This window comes from Anolis carolinensis, chromosome 2 (assembly GCF_035594765.1).
Source record: "Anolis carolinensis isolate JA03-04 chromosome 2, rAnoCar3.1.pri, whole genome shotgun sequence".
Lineage (NCBI taxonomy): Eukaryota > Metazoa > Chordata > Lepidosauria > Squamata > Dactyloidae > Anolis > Anolis carolinensis.
The window spans coordinates 237,017,099-237,033,234 of record NC_085842.1 but is presented as its reverse complement, the minus strand read 5'-3'; the positions used below and the strand labels follow the sequence as shown (position 1 = coordinate 237,033,234).

At 39.6% G+C, this 16,136-nt stretch overlaps 2 long non-coding RNA genes across 2 annotated transcripts in view; both read right to left on the bottom strand.

Moving 5' to 3' along the window:
• Window positions 1–1,875, bottom strand: part of LOC103277643 (uncharacterized) — a 62,419-nt gene extending 60,544 nt beyond the window's left edge. Inside the window, exon 1 of the long non-coding RNA XR_505572.3 lies at window positions 556–1,875. This is a non-coding gene — a long non-coding RNA (uncharacterized LOC103277643). The remainder of the gene's footprint in view (window positions 1–555) is intronic.
• The window catches only part of LOC134296599 (uncharacterized), a 443,110-nt gene that overhangs the window by 381,897 nt on the left and 45,077 nt on the right, over window positions 1–16,136 (bottom strand). The window lies entirely within an intron of this gene.

Here is a 16,136-nt window from a genome sequence, read left to right as displayed (position 1 = left end):
CCTCCCTCCTTCTGCCCCCTTCCTTTGGAAGAGCCAAAGGAGGGCTTTGGTTAGGGTAGGGAAATTTCTGCTCCAAGACCCCTGTTGGATCTTCCAGAGAAGAGGAAGAGAGGCAATAGCTGCCGGCCTGCATGGAAGGCTTCATCTGGTAAGTTGAGAGGAAATAGAGTGCAGGATGGAGCCCAGCAAGGAGGGAGGGAAGCAAAACATGTTTACACAGGCATGGAAAAATGTGTATTTTTCAGGGCGAACCAGGTGTAAAGGGCAACTTTAAAACACGTGTTTTCCAGCCTTTAATCTGATTCCTCCTGCATTTTGGCCACACATCATTTAGCCGCCACCCCACTTTTAACCTGGGTCATAATGCATGTTTGCCTGAGAGGCAATTCAGACAAGGAGAGCTGAATTCCCGTACATCATCCCCTGCTATCCTCACAGCTGTCTTTTGGTCGGACATGGGACATCTGGTGGAAGTTTTTTTATTCACTCCAGAGATGCGTATATGCGTATATGAGATCCAGCTCAAAACACAGCAATTTTTTAAAAAAAACTTACCTTGCATCTCTGTCTTCCCCCAATTCTTAAGTCAAGCTCTCTCTAAGATTTCAAAGTGTAAAAGTCAGAATTTGTATTTCCTTTCCCCTTTTGCTTCCCTGAGCCACATGTGTCTGCGTTTAACAGTTGATCAGCTGTTTTGGACTTGCCTGACAAGCACATGCTAGGGAGGATTCCAAGCAGGGGAGAGGGAAGGAAAGCATTGTCTTCCATGCCTGCAGGGTTACACAGGCATGGGAAGGTGCACTTTTTTCAGAAGGAATCTGGTTTAAAAGGCACCTTTGTAACATGTGTTTTCTCACCCTTAATCCAATTCCTACTGATTCTTACCGCATTTAGCCACCCCTCCCTCCTTAACCCAATTTAACCTGGGTTATAATGCATGTGTAGAAGAGCCTAAAATCTAGTATAAATACCTACCCTACCCTCCCCTCCCATATAAACACTGCTTTTTTGACACACCTTTTACTCTAGTGTCAACAGATATGAACTCACAGAATGGTTCTCCCAGTCAGCCCTTCTGTCAGTAGATTTCTAAGATGAAATGCAGAATAGGGTTCATATAATCATAGAGTTGGAAGAGACCACAAGGGTCATCCAGTCCAATTCCCTGCCATGCAGGAACATATCCAGTTTAAGTCTTCTTGACAACGGGACACTTTTGCTAGTGAATAATGTCTGCACCTAATCTGAACCACTCTCTATAGTTAGTGCAATGCAAATGAGGTTTTTCATTGCCTATCTCTGATTTCTTCTTACATATACTATTTAAATGTAACTTCAGACAGAGTTAAGCAAGGGATATCTAAAATATGTCATACTTTTTTTAACAAATTGTATTTTACTTTTAAAATAGGAGAAAATTATACAGCTGTGCTGTTCTACTCTATGGATTTCTGTCAGCCTGTGGTTTTCTAAGATAAGGGATATATGCCTAAACATGCAGATCATTGGTATTCCTAATATACAGGGTTCTTCAGATGTCACATTTAAATAGTGGCAAGGCAATGACAAATCGCCCGGTAGTGTCCTGAGGACCGATTTATACAGGGTGGTTGTTCATACATTTTTAAAATCTGGTAGCAATCTCATTTTGGTCTGCTGGTGAGAATGTTTTGCATGAAATATGGATTATCAAATGAAATCTCACGCTTATAGCTCCAGTTGTCTCTGTAAAGACCACACATACACACACAAATACACCCTCCTAGAAGGGATTAATCCCAAGCAAGCAAGCAGGCATACTTATCAACCAATTCTTTGTAATAAATTCTGAAAACTAAAATGTAAGATATCTAAAACTGACCCAAGAAAAATTTTAAACATTTGCAGGAGTCCCCATGGCTAACAGGTGGATTGAGATAGAAAGAGAAATATGTCTGTTCAAAGGCAATAATGGTCCCATTGCAGGCATGACCAAAGCCAACACGCATCTGCAGGAATGTGTCTTTACATTGACACCTTATGACACAGATATTGCATATTTTCTCTTTAACAATCTCAGAATATTTCCTTTCTTATAAGAAAAATAGAAGAGTAAGTTTTCATTTTGGGGTATAGGCCCTGTGGGTGCATAACTGTAGAATTAATGTAATTTGACACCACTTTAACTACAATAACTCAATGCAATGGAATGGAATCATGCAAGGTCTCTGTGAAATAGCACTAAGACCTCATCAAACTACAATTTCCAATGTACTGTAAATGCACCCTGCATAATTCCTTCTAAGATCAAGATCTTTTCCCGCTACAGAGTTTTTAGTGATTTGATAGTGGAGCCACTGGTGGCGCAATGGGTTAAACCCTTGTGGTGGCAGGACTGCTGACCAACTGATTGGCAGTTTGAATCCAGGGCGAGTGGGTGAGCTCCTTCTGTCAACTCCCACTTCCCATGCAGGGACATGAGAGAAGCCTCCCACAAGGATGGTAAAACATCAAAAATCTGGGCGTCCCCTGGGCACCTTCCTTGCAGACAGCCAATTCTCTCACACCAGAAGCGACTTGCAGTTTCTCAAGTCGCTCCTGACACACACAAAAAGTGATTTCATTCAACCAAATGCCGTGGAGGCTTCAATGTGGAACCTTCAGATTTGCAGATCGGTGCACACCTAGAGCTCTCTAGCATATTCAATATTTCATGAAACAATATATCCCAGGATTCCATAGATACCACCATACTAATAAAAAGTGTATCAAAGTACTATAATGATGTAGTATATGAGAGCCTCAGGACAACACTGAACCTATTACAAATTAAGCTATAAGTTACTTTAAAAAAAGATGTGTTGCAGGAGGATGAATAAACAGTAGAGAACAAGCCATGACTTGCCATTGCAACAATGCACTTGCACAAGTCCTGCACTTCTCCTTGTGTAGAGGTCAAAAAGTTAAGTCTCCAGCGTTAATATTGTATGTTTTATGTTGATTTTAACGATTGTTTTTACTGTAATTGATGTTTTTATTGGATAACTGTTTTATTGCTGTGTTTTGATATTTGATTGTTTTATCGGGCAAGGCCCCATGTAAGCCGCCCCGAGTCCCTTCGGGGAGATGGGGCAGGGTATAAAAATAAAGTTGTTGTTATTATTATTATTATTATTATTATTATTATTATTATTATTATTATTATTATTAGAGCTTGCTTCAGAATAACAGTGCCTTATTGCTTCAGTACTTGAGGAACTATGGTTTGTTTCTACTGTGGCCAGTTGTTAACAACCAGGATAACCATAAAAAGTGGAATCCTAGTTTGTTTTAACTAAAGATGGTTGGAACTAGAACTTACAAGAATTACTTTTGAAGACTACAGCTGCTATAATCCCCGTCTAGCACGGCTGTCATGGGTCACTTCCCGGGATCTTTTCCCTTCTGTCTTTCAAGGAGAGCTGGATTTAAGGCAAGGGCTTAAGGAAACACCCTTTCTGGGATCCTTTCCCTTCTAGTGGCGGACTTCCTCCCTGCACTCCATGCGTAGCTGAAAGAAACCAAAAGTAGCTGTTTTTCAGCAGCCATTGTTCTGTTGTGGCCAGAAAAAAATGGTGCCAGAATTCATACCATTATGGGCATCCGGATCAGCCGGACCAGCTGAAAACCTTTTTTGAAAATGAATCCATGCACAACCTTACTATCAATTTTACCATCAAAGCCATAAGGCCCAAAAAGGTAGAGTGTAAAGGTATTGTGGTATTGTGAAACTAGTTATTTCTGAAGAGTTTATATTACTGAATAGTTTATACATGTTTCCATCCCTACTAGGACTATAAGGTTTCATCCCTTTAATTGCGCATTTATCCTACCAGAGTGAAGACACACATATGAATTTGAACAGAATATAAATGTAACTTGACTGTTCATTATATGTTCCCTTTTCTCCCTAACCCCACCATGCCGCATCGAGAGAAAGAGAAAATTTCAAATACAGTCAGCCTGCCATATCTATGAATTCAACTATACACAATTTGAAAATATATTTTTACTCCCCCAAAGTGAACCTTGAGTTGCTGTTATATAGAAGGGGCACCATATTGCTATACCACTATATGTAATGGGACGAGCATCCATGTATTTTGGTGTCCACAGGGGTCCTAGAACCAAACCGCAGCATATACCAATATATTGTACATGTATTTTAAAGGAGGAACCATAACATACTCGTATACAAGTTTAGCTGATGAGAGCAATAATAATATTTCTTCTCTTGTTTGAAATGATGCATTTCTAGTTTTCCTGCCTCAGTGCATGTCAGCTTAATGACAGTTCCTCCAGTCAGTTTCTGGTTCATCTGTCATGTCTGAGATGAAGAAGCATTCTCTAGTTTCCAATACTGTATTCATCAAGTGACACTGGGAAATACTCCGCTAAGATACTGTTATGGCTGGTAGCAAGTCATCTTCACCAATTTGAATTGAGCAAAAACAACAAAGAGACACCTATAAATACTTTTCCGTCTCTCCTGTGCATATTCTTATACAGGGAGCAAAGGAGTACCTCATGGTCAAATGGCATACAAACATTTTTTTATGCAAGCTGCAGGGATGCACAAGGATTTTTCATCATGTACAGTTGTGTGTAATCTGAGACCTTGTATCATTTATGCCAACCCAACCCAACATTGCACCCTAAAATACTGCAAGTACTTTATGGAAAAAGAAAAGAGGGTGATAGAAAAATGAAAGATATGAATGACTGAATGAATGAATGGCTTCTGCATTTTCAAAAATGATTACGCTGTGGAAGAAATATTAGAGCAGTAGGCCTTGCTATATTATCTCAAAATTTGCAACATAATTATTTAAGAGTGGCTCTACTGGGGTTTGTAGTTTTGTGAGTCACCAGCACTCTGGTAGAAATGAGAATACTAAAGACTTCGTAAAACTACAATTCCTGTGATTCCATAGCATTGAGCTATGGCAGTTAAAGTGGAGTCAAATTGTATTAATTCTACAATGTAGACATACTGTTAATGTTGTGGCAGTTTCTAGCTATGACATGGGAACTACCAGTTGGTTATCACCTGGAGTAATGTCTGCTGGGGTGACTGGGGGAGGAGGAATGGGGGAGTGGGAAGATCTGGAATTGCCGCTTCTTCTCCTGCCTCCCCTTTCTTCTCTAATAGTTCTATTAACCTAACCTATGCCACTGCAGGCAATAGCTGACCAGTATGACCAATACTGTGGCCTGAGAGCACTACAACACAGAGGATGGAGTGGGACAGGCTGTGTTGCACCCCAAGGCAGCATGAACACTCAAAAACCAGACAAGAGCCAATATAACACACTATATCTTTATTAAAACAATTATATATCCAAAGGAAATTAGGTATAGAGTCTGAGTAAGAAATAGTTCTTTTTAGAAAGTCAATGATGGTTCCAAATGGGTAAAGGAAAAAGTCTGATACTATAATCCACAATGAGAACTCGATAGTTTTCCAAAGAAATCAAAGTCCAAGAGTTGAAACAGGGGAAAAAGGCTGGCAGGAAACAGAGTTCAATCCACTGGAAATACTTCGTAGCAATCAAGGCAGCAAGGTTGTCAACGCTGAAGCAAACTTGAAACAGGAACAAGGAATAACAGTTGAAGTAAAGTCAAGGTCTACTCGAGAGTTGTGGTGCGGCACGGCCTGACTGGAACTGGAATACTTGGCTTAGAAACAGGAGCGGAAGATGGAGAACCTCTCTCCAAAGAACATTGACACCGCAAGAAAATCTACTGAGCAAAGCACTTTTAACAAATTCTGAACTGTTCAGAATTTAGGGAGTAAAACTCCCAAAACTTTCCCATGAGAACACTAACCATTATCCCATCTATTTGTAAGTCTCTGGCTCCGGCGAACCCCTTGTTTTGCACTTCTGTCCCTGGTTACAAAATCTCTATGATTAAAAACCCCGTTCCCAGGTGTCTCAGTAACATCTGGCTCTATCTGCGAGGGAGGAATTGAAGAATCTTCCCCCATTAGTAAGTCTCCCGAGCCAATATCTTCAGGCACCTGCAGCTGCAAAGGCCCCTCTGTGGAGGGTGAAATGTCAGTATAATCCTCAGCATTATCTGTGTCAAAGTACAAGTCCTGAAACACTGCAGGCCTTGGTGCCCTGACTGGCTGGGATCTAACAGGCTGCTCAATCCCAGGATGGCAGTTAAACAGTTGAAGCCAGTTTTTTTTTAGTAACAGTCCAACTGTTTACATGGGTCCAAAGTAAGGGGATCGTTGGAATTCTTGGTCAAAATTCAGACTATCCCCTGACTTTGATTAACATGAGGCAAGGCTGTGTTAAGGTGGCCTTGCCCCACATTACATCTGATCCACTCCACATGATGTTTGACCCGATGGAGCTGATCCACAGTAAGTGATCAAGTGACCAGTGTGTCTAAATACCCTTTCTTACTGGGGATAATATATATAAGTATTCTTTACATTCCAGATCTGTTAATGAACTACAATTCCCATGATGCCTCATCATTGACCAGGATGGCTAGAACTAATGGGCTATCTGCACAAAAATTAGAAATTTTAGTGTACTCTTCTTGTTAGGGAGGACTTCATCAGACATATTTTCTGATGAAGAATGCTTGTTGCATTCTTTCATTTTGCATTTTGGTCCCTACATGATAAGTGCTTAGGATCTGGGACATCACTATCACCCTAATTTTAAGATCCCAAATACAAGATGTCCCATACAAAACAGGACCCTGGAGATCCTTATTATTATTATTATTATTATTATTATTATTATTATTATTATTATTATTATTATTATTATTATATCTTGCTTTATCTCCTCTCAAAGGGGACTTAAAGTGACAAAAACATTGTCCAGCTATATTATTTTTTCTCTGTGTCACATCTAGCTTACTCCCACATCAATTTCCAGCACACTTGCCCGCAACTTTAGATGCCTCCCCACTCCAGACATACCATATATCTCTTATTCTTTTTATGTCTATGTCCAATCTGCCTCACAGCTTCTACTTGCTATTCTGCTGCCTTACTTTTAGTGAGAATAAGCTAGTTGATTAAATTAGGCTCTGCTGCATTGTATTGCTGGATGTTAGGATTTTTCAACTGGCCTTAGGATGTTCTCTGGGTTTTAAGTGCTAAGCTGGGAGATTGAGTTATGACTGATAAGGTAACATTACTCTGTAGTCCATCTGTAGTTCTGGATGCTGAGGCTTCCAGAAGAAAAGTAAGATGATCTGGTTTCACCCTTTAAAAGGATCACTTCACCAGGTGCAGATGAATTAGGTCTGAAAGGGGTTCATTTTGGCCTGGAGTGTTATTGAGAAGCTATCTACACAGGCCTGAAAACCCAGTAGAAAGTAGGATAAAGGGGTGAGGGGCTACAAAAAAGAAACATCTAATGAATGTTTGTTCACAGGACTGCATAAAAACATGTGATAAAATCATTTGCATAAAATCCAATTTCAGATGAAAAATGCTCTGCTAGGGAGCTGTGTTATGTCCCAGCACTCCCCAAAAAATGAGAGTGCCTTGCAATATACTGGGGTAAACTGCTACAGTGTTTATCTACATTTTAAAACTAAAATCAGGTGATGGGGGGATGTAAAAAGATGGAGCCATGGACACATAGGTGGCTAAATGGAAGCATGAGAACAAAGCAATTTCCATGTGAACTCTCTCCGACCATTTCTTTTTTCTCATTTCCTGTGTATTGCTTGAAATTACACACTGAGTAGCAGCATGTCACAGGCAATTGACCCCAAAGGGAAATGGGGTCAACAAGGCAAACCTAGAAGCACTAGGAGGGTGAGGACAAACAACAGAAAATCTGCTTGTGTGCACTGTATAATATCTGCATTCCCACTGCAACTTTGACAAAATGCTTATGAGGTGCAGCACAACTCAGAGTGTAATAAGTAAAAAAAAATTAAAAGAAAACTTCAGGCGGATGTCCCACCATACCTTTTGTGGTTCCTTTCAATCCACATTAACCACACTTTCTGGATGCCATGGGACCATTTCCCAGGACTGAAAGCTCCATATGTGGACTCATCTGTGATAGGTAGGTTTTAATCCCATCACCTTATTCTGAATTAAGTGGCTGTGTGGAAGGGCCCTGAGTTATAGCCAGAAGTTTTTTTTCCTGTTAACATTAGTTTAGCAAAAGAAGTCAAAACATCTCTATCTTGTTGATAAGGAATGGCCATGATGAGAGTAGTTGCAAAAAGGAGAGGAATGCCATCATGACATGTACTCCTACTTCCTTTCTCATCCCGAGTTTTAACCTAGTGTTCATGTGGCCCGCTCTTGGTTTTATTGTTCTTTTGATCTTGTTTAAAGTAGTGTATATTTTCTTTTATTGTGTTGTTTAATGTGCTATGATTTGTTGTTCTATTATATTTTGTTATATTGTATTGTTCTGGGCATGGCCCCATGTAAGCTGCCCCGAGTCCCCGTTGGGGAGATGGTGGCGGGGTATAAATAAAGATTATTATTATTATTATTATTATTATTATTATTATTATTATTATTATTATCAACACAACGACGTTGTATGGCACAGCAAACAAAATAGATATGCTGGATTTCGTTTCGCAAAATCACAAGTCGAACACTTCCCAAGTGTCTAGGACTGTGTGATGTATTTTCTGATGATGTGTGCAGATCCCAGTAGGGTGGCCTTTTGCAGTTGGCAGATGGTGATTTTGTCAATGTCTATTGTTTCCAAATGCCGGCTGAGATCTTTTGGCACGGCACCCAGTGTGCCCATCACCACCGGGACCACCTGCACTGGCTTCTGCCAGAGTCTTTGAAGTTCAATCTTGAGGTCCTGATAGCGGCTGAGTTTTTCCCTCTTGTTTTTCATCTATGCGACTGTCACCTGGGATGGCAACATCAATGATCCAAACCTTGTTCTTTTCCACAACTGTGATGTCTGGTGTGTTGTGTTCCAGAACTTTGTCAGTCTGGATTCGGAAGTCCCACAGTATCTTTGCGTGCTCATTCTCCAATACTTTTGCAGGTTTGTGATCCCACCAGTTCTTTGCTGCTGGGAGGTGGTATTTGAGGCATAAGTTCCAATGAATCATTTGGGCCACATAGTTGTGCCTCTGTTTGTAGTCTGTCTGTGCGATTTTCTTACAGCAGCTGAGGATATGATCAATGGTTTCGTCGGCTTATTATTATTATTATTATTATTATTATTATTATTATTATTATTATTATTATGTACAGAGAGGAAAGTTGTTTTTCGGTCAAACCTCAATAGGGAGAAGGGGATACAATTGTAAAAATGGTCTTCACATTCTGGTCTAGGGTTTGTACAACTAGGAAAGAATTCCCTTTTGTGTTGCTATGTTGTGAAAGGATAAAATTTTCTGAAGGTCAGGCTCTTTATATTGTGTGAGGAAATAGAGAGAGGAAAGCTAGCTAACAGTAATCAGCATACATTTTGGAGTCTTAAATGTTAGCCCTGTATCTGGGTATGTTTGACTTGCTGATTCCAAAAATGGCACCAGTTTTCCTCTATCAGCTCTGGTTTTTGAGATACAAACCACATGTCATAGGCCAGTCTTCATCTGTTTGCCCATGAGAAATCATGATAACCATTTCTAAGAACAAAACTGTTGTGATCTATTCAATGCAATTTTTTGAATCAGTGCCCCAAATAACCCCAGCATCAGGCCTAAAAACCAAGTCACCAATATATTTTTTGTTGGACTGAATATGATATATGTCAAACTGATTTCATAGTCTTTTGATGAAATTGGTGATGGGGTGAAACCATGCTACTGCTCAAGTGCTATGAAAGCATTTGGCATAACTGTATTAAAGCTACCTTTTGGAACTTCAGCTTTCCTAATTCCCTAAAATGATAAGGATTCTAGGCTCTGCTGAATAGGTAATTCTGAAAGTTGTGGTCCCTGAAACAATTTTCCCATGATCCTCCACAAGGGCCAAAGCAAGGGAACAAAGCAGATTTCATCAAGATATGAGAGAGTTTCCTTTGGTTGTTATTGAGCAGTCAAATCCCTCAAGTTATGAATTATATAAAATTAGATTAAATGGAAACCACAGCCCCAGAAAATTCAGTGCGTGTCACCTTTTGCCTTCCCTTAATCTTGGCTATGAAATCACCCCTGGTAAATTGCCCAACCACACCGAAAGAATGTCCATAATCTTTTTACAATGAATCAGGAGATGGAGGGGAAGCCACTCAATGAACATACATCAGAGTACTTCCTGCTCCCATTGAGAAATCTCCTGTTCTCATAGAGAAATCTGGTTCCATTGATAAATCTCATGCTGCCATTGACAAAACTTCAAACACCATTGGGAAATTTCCTGCTTTCATTGCTAAAATCTGGACTATCTTCACCAGGGGCCCAGCATCTATGCTTTGGACTGACTTCTCCCATTGACTTGGCTATAACCTACAAGTACCTATTGTAAACACTGGATTCACCCCATTGCGTTCATCTGGACCCAACCATTACATCCATCATGGACTCTTTTGCATATTGCCACACCACATTCCTTTTGACTGTGCCCCTCTCAGGAGTGGACCATTAAATGGACTGACACTTCAAATCAATGAATGGCAGTTTATTGGGTTTCCTATCACCACCAGGAACCAATCAGAGGAGCCACTTCACAAAGTCCTCAATCAATTGGAGCACTGGTCCTAGCTGGACAGTTTTTGAACCAATCAGGAGATGCTGTGGGCTCTCTGAATAGCTATCAAAGTAAATAATAATGCTCTGGGCTTTTTTTTCCATTGTGTTATCTCAGTACTTTGGAATGCTTTTCTCTGCTGACATCCTTTCAGGTCAGAAAGAATAAATACCTCTGCTTTTGCCTTCTATCAATCCACTTCTTGATTTGGCCTTCTAGAGTTGCTGAGGTGTGCCAGGCTTCAGAAACTGTGATTTTCTGGTTACTGAAATCACAGCATGAGTGTCTTCTGTGCAGTTGACACCTTAAAAGCAGCAACAAACAGTGGTAGACAGAAGTCATGGCTTAGCATGACGTATGATTCTTATATGGTAGCTGCCCAAAAGCTGACTCAGCAAGTTCCCTTTTTTGCAACTTGAGTAAAGGTTGTAAAAAGAAGTGGGAGGGGGTTGTACATCAACCACAACACAATACATATGTTGCCTGGTAGGTCTGAAATTATACAGACTTTTCTAGAAGTGCTCTGAGCACTTGAAGTGCTCAGAGAATCACATGAATTCAAAATGACTGTGCAATAGAAATGATGCCATGAAGAAGGCAGCTCACTAGCGAGGCAACAGAACCCATTAGATCTTTCCCCTACGGCGCTACATGTCTCTTTAATGGCACTGCAGACAAGACCTAGCCTCTACTGCTGAAAATGATTAAAGCTTCCCTTCCCCTTCCCTTTTGCTATTGTAATTTTTGTTTTCATTACTTCCCGTCCTTTCTCAGCTTTGTGTTGCTGCATGCAAACAGTAGCCAATAAACTCCTGCCTTGCTGTCACAGCAAGATCATTTTTATACTTGAAGTGGGAGACTTTTCTTGCATAAGCAAATATTATTATTTACTGCTCTGGCAACTTAACTGGAAAAGTGACTGCATTTGAGAAATGCAGAACAGGGGACTTGGCTCAACAAAAACACTGCATCAAGGCTTTCAATAAATAGTTTTTAATGAGTTTGGGAAAAGGTAAAACTGGCATTGCAGATCTGGGTTTATTTTCTGCAGCTCAATTTTGAGAGTGACCCCTGAAATGCTTTCCCAAGCCCAAAAGCCCGAGGCATAGCCGGAGGGCATAACCTGCTGACTGATTTCATCCCATACTGCTCCTTCCTGCCCACCAAATACCCAAATAATCAACTTAACCATTTTCTTTGCACATTTTTTAAAAAAGAGCTTTGCATCCTTAACTTCTTATGCAAGTGGGAAAATCTTTTATCAGCTTTTGATGCAATGGACAATGTCAATGCAAGCAGGAAAAGGTTTTTAAAAAGATTTTCTTACTCTAGTGTCCTTGAAAAAGCCAGTATAAAGCAAAGTGGGGTCAAACTGCCTAACTATACAGTGTAGATGCATCCTCAGAGTATATCTATAGTACAGGAAAAAAGAGATTGCATAGAAACGCATGTTGATCTTAAAGCAAAATCCAAAATCTTTGTTGTAGTGATGTTTTATTAGGTCAACCAAAAAACACAACATATATTGCATTAGCTTTCAAAGCTCCAAGTCTTTTTTATTAGGTGAAGGTGAAAAAAACAAAAGCATGATGGTGTGGTGAATAACATTAATGCAAGAAAATTAGTTTATAAATATCACTAAAACAATAAACAAATCAAGTGTTAAATTAGTGTTAATATGTTAGCCCAAATGCTTCCATTTTTCAAACTCAGATTGTGTATCAGGGATCTCAGTGCATTTCTAGGAAGGGAACTCCTCAGACTATGAAAAATCCACCTCAAAGGAGAGATGGATTTTGACAATTCCAAAACTGTAGCAGCCTTTGAAAGAATTATATCTCCCTTTGCTCCCATGCTTTGAACCCCTGATATACTGGGGCTCAACGCATTTTGTTGCCAGAAGAAAAAGGAGGAAACACAAGGGTAACATAATTCAGCTATTACTCCATTTCTACTTGCAAGGTAGGCAAAGGAAAAAGGACAATGTATTGGGAAACTATGAAAATGGTATGTTGGCAATCCAAAGACTTGGGAAAATGTTACCAACCATTTCCACTAGCCCACACAGAAAATATATTTGAGGGTTTCTTCACTTTTTAAAAGTTGGGATGGAGTTTGGAAAAGTCAATCCACAGCAAGTTTGGAGAAGCTCACCCATCTTTATTAGGGACATCTACACTTACTGGAAAAATCCAGTTTAAAGGGCTTCAGGACTACTCTAATGCAGTTCCAGGAGTCCTTTGGCCATCTTCATGGCCAGTTGGGACAAGAACATATCAAGGCCACCACTGTCGCACTGTGTTCCCATCAGCCCACAGCTCTCTCCCACAGGCTTGCTGATAATAATGTCAAATTCCAGTGACATGACTCAATGTCTGACATGCTATTACTAGATAGATGACATCACCAACAAACTTCTGAGAGACAGCTGCTTACCAAGGGTGATGCAGCACTAAACTCATTGGTGGTATGGACAAGTGGATCATGCCAGACCTGCCTGATCTAGCTTTGCACACATTTAATAATGTGGGATTGTGCTGGGCTGCCAGGAAGCTCCTGACAAATCCCATGTTCTGCTGTAATTCAGTCATGTTTGGATGCTGTAGCTGTATTGTGAATTCTACCCATGCATTATGTGGATTCACTACGACTGAGTGGTGAGTCCATATTATTTTGGCCATGCATACACAGTACACAGTGACGTCTGACCACTTCAGTGACACTAATGTGAGATTCAAACAAAGACAAAATGTGCTTGAAGCAGTGGTTCTCAGCTACAGATCCCTTGGGTTTCCACTCCTAAAAATTCTAACTACTGTGATGGGTGACTAAAGATTTTAGGAGTTCAAATCCAAAACACCCAGAGAGACAAAATTGAGAAGCACTGTTTTAAAAGGTAATCTGGAGACATTGTTATTCAAGTTGTAACTCCTTCTCTCAGGGAAGAAAAAAAACCTCTCGCAAATGTTTTGTCCTAGTTCTATATCCATTGATTTGTTTTTCAGGCAATATCTTCACAGAGTTAACAACACTGCAACAAAAGTTGGATTTCAGTAAATTGAAAAAGTAAGATCTATGAATTAACACCACACAAAATCCAGTATTTCTTGGAGGAAGGGCAAGAAAACAGAAATATTTACCTTCCCGCTCCTTATGGATTTTGATTATCATTTCTCTGAGATAGAGGTTCAGTAAATAACATTCTGCTGGCAGTAAAATGCTAATGAATATTGGATTTTCCATAAAATTATTGATTAGACTTTCCATTAAAGTAACCTACTGGAAGGGTGCACATTTTAAACATTGTTATTCTATCCCAATCATATGAGGAAGAATTTTTATTTCCTGAAATTATGAGATAGGGAATTACACAATCGCAGAGCAGGAAGCCAAATTCCAATCGATTGAAAAGATCAAGCGGGTCTCAGGAACAATTACAGTAGTTCAGGACATTTACAAGCTGTACGTGGATAGCAATAAGGGAATAAATCTAAGATGCTGTTGTGTCTAAGAGATGTTAAGAGAGTTGATTTTGGTAGCGACTTTGCCTTAATAAATACGTTGGATATTAAATATATTTTCATAACTAGCCTGCAAGAAAGGAGATTGAATAGATAGGATAGAATTTATTTATTTAGTTATTTATTTACAGTATTTATACACAAACAGAGGCAAAGGCAGTTTTTCCCATTTTATTTCCATCATCTTGGAGGCTGTGCTCGACCCTGGTCATGGGGGGGGGGGGGGTACTGTCACTCCATTTTCCATGCCAAGGAGTTTTCCTCTGATCGATGTCCTTAAGGGCACCTTTATTACCTCACCACTAAAAGTGGTACCTGTCTATCTACTTGCATTTCTGCTTTTGACCTACTAGGTGAGCAGGTGAGCTGGGGCTAACGGCAAGTGCTCACCTGCCCGGGATTGAATTGCCAATCTTTCAATTGGCAGGATTTTTCTGCAGCACAGCAGTTTAGCCTGCTGTGCTAAGCCCAGCCCTATTATATTGATTTATTTTATTTATTATTAAATTATATTAATTAAATCACATTATTTAAATATGATTTGCCCTGGGATCTCTAAACCATGATTCTGGTTTAGATCTAGTGAAAGATGTCATTCTACCACCAGTGCAGCCAGCTTTTCTATATGAAACAGGAAGTGGGACCATTTTGCTTAGGCAGCAAAATATTTTGATCAGGCGTTGTTGATGTATTTGCTGTTGAATGTAATGTATCTTAGTGATTAGAATCTTAGAATCACAAGCAACCACTTTTGTAAATGCTGCTATTATAGTTTGTGTCTGAGGAGTTATAACGATTACATACAATTCGAACCTATCACTCTTCCCAACTTAAACAGAAACACTGGATCAGTGTAACTTATATATGTTGTCATTCAGCAGTTGATTTAAGAGAATTATTCTATTTGCATCACTCAATTGGATTTTTGCCATCTAGCTTTATAGAGAATACAATGAATTTCAAAGAAGAATTTCTCTGTTGTACAATAATTTCCATTGATTTACTGCATTCATAAACTCCTCTCATCTTTGGCTCCACCTTGTCCAGTTTCCGGCCATTGATTGTAAGGAGCCATTTTTGCTTGCATGCATTTAAAAACACGAAATTACTTGCAATTATGAGCAGTTTTGAGGTTTTAATCACACAATCACATTTCAACAAAGCATGTTTAGACAGAAGGCTCGAGACAGCTTTGGCTTCAAGGCAACCAAACATGGCTCGGGATGACTGTGAAGGTTGGCTTCAAGGAAACAAAGTATGTCTCTGGGATAATGCTGACAGGGTTAGAAGATGAAGTCAGTGGGGCACTGAACTGATACAGACAGGATTTTGAGATGATAGAGGCAGACTTTTAGATTTGAGGAAGAAGAGAGAACTACCTATGGTTTGGGAAGGATCTTAAAGCAATTGAATCTTTTGTCCACATAGGATAAGGATAGGTATTAACCTAATGCACACTGTCTTCAAAGTCAATGTGTCCCACCTGCAGTGTCATTTGTTGGTTTCCTGTGTCTATGTTTACACAGTAATTAAGGATACCTGTAAGACTTATAAGATGTACATTCTACATAAGAGATTTCCCTGCTACTGACATAGTGAAGGTAGGAAAGTGTAACTTCCTTTTATCCCCAAGGCACCTCTGGCATTTCTTGTTGGGAATAAAAGTACTAATGTAGGCCTCACAGATACACTTACTGACTGTATCAAAGGAATTATCATAATCAATTAACTGTACACACAGAGATAACCCAGATCTCTTCTAGCTTTGAAATAATTCATGAGCAACTTGCAAATGAACTCAAATATAGTAATTGCTTCTAAAAATGCCTTGATCCTTGTAAGCAATTGAAAATTCACTTTATTTGAACTGTGTTAGGGGCTTTTTTTGGAGAAGTGGGCCTGCAAATTGTTAAAGACATTTGTTTGTTTTC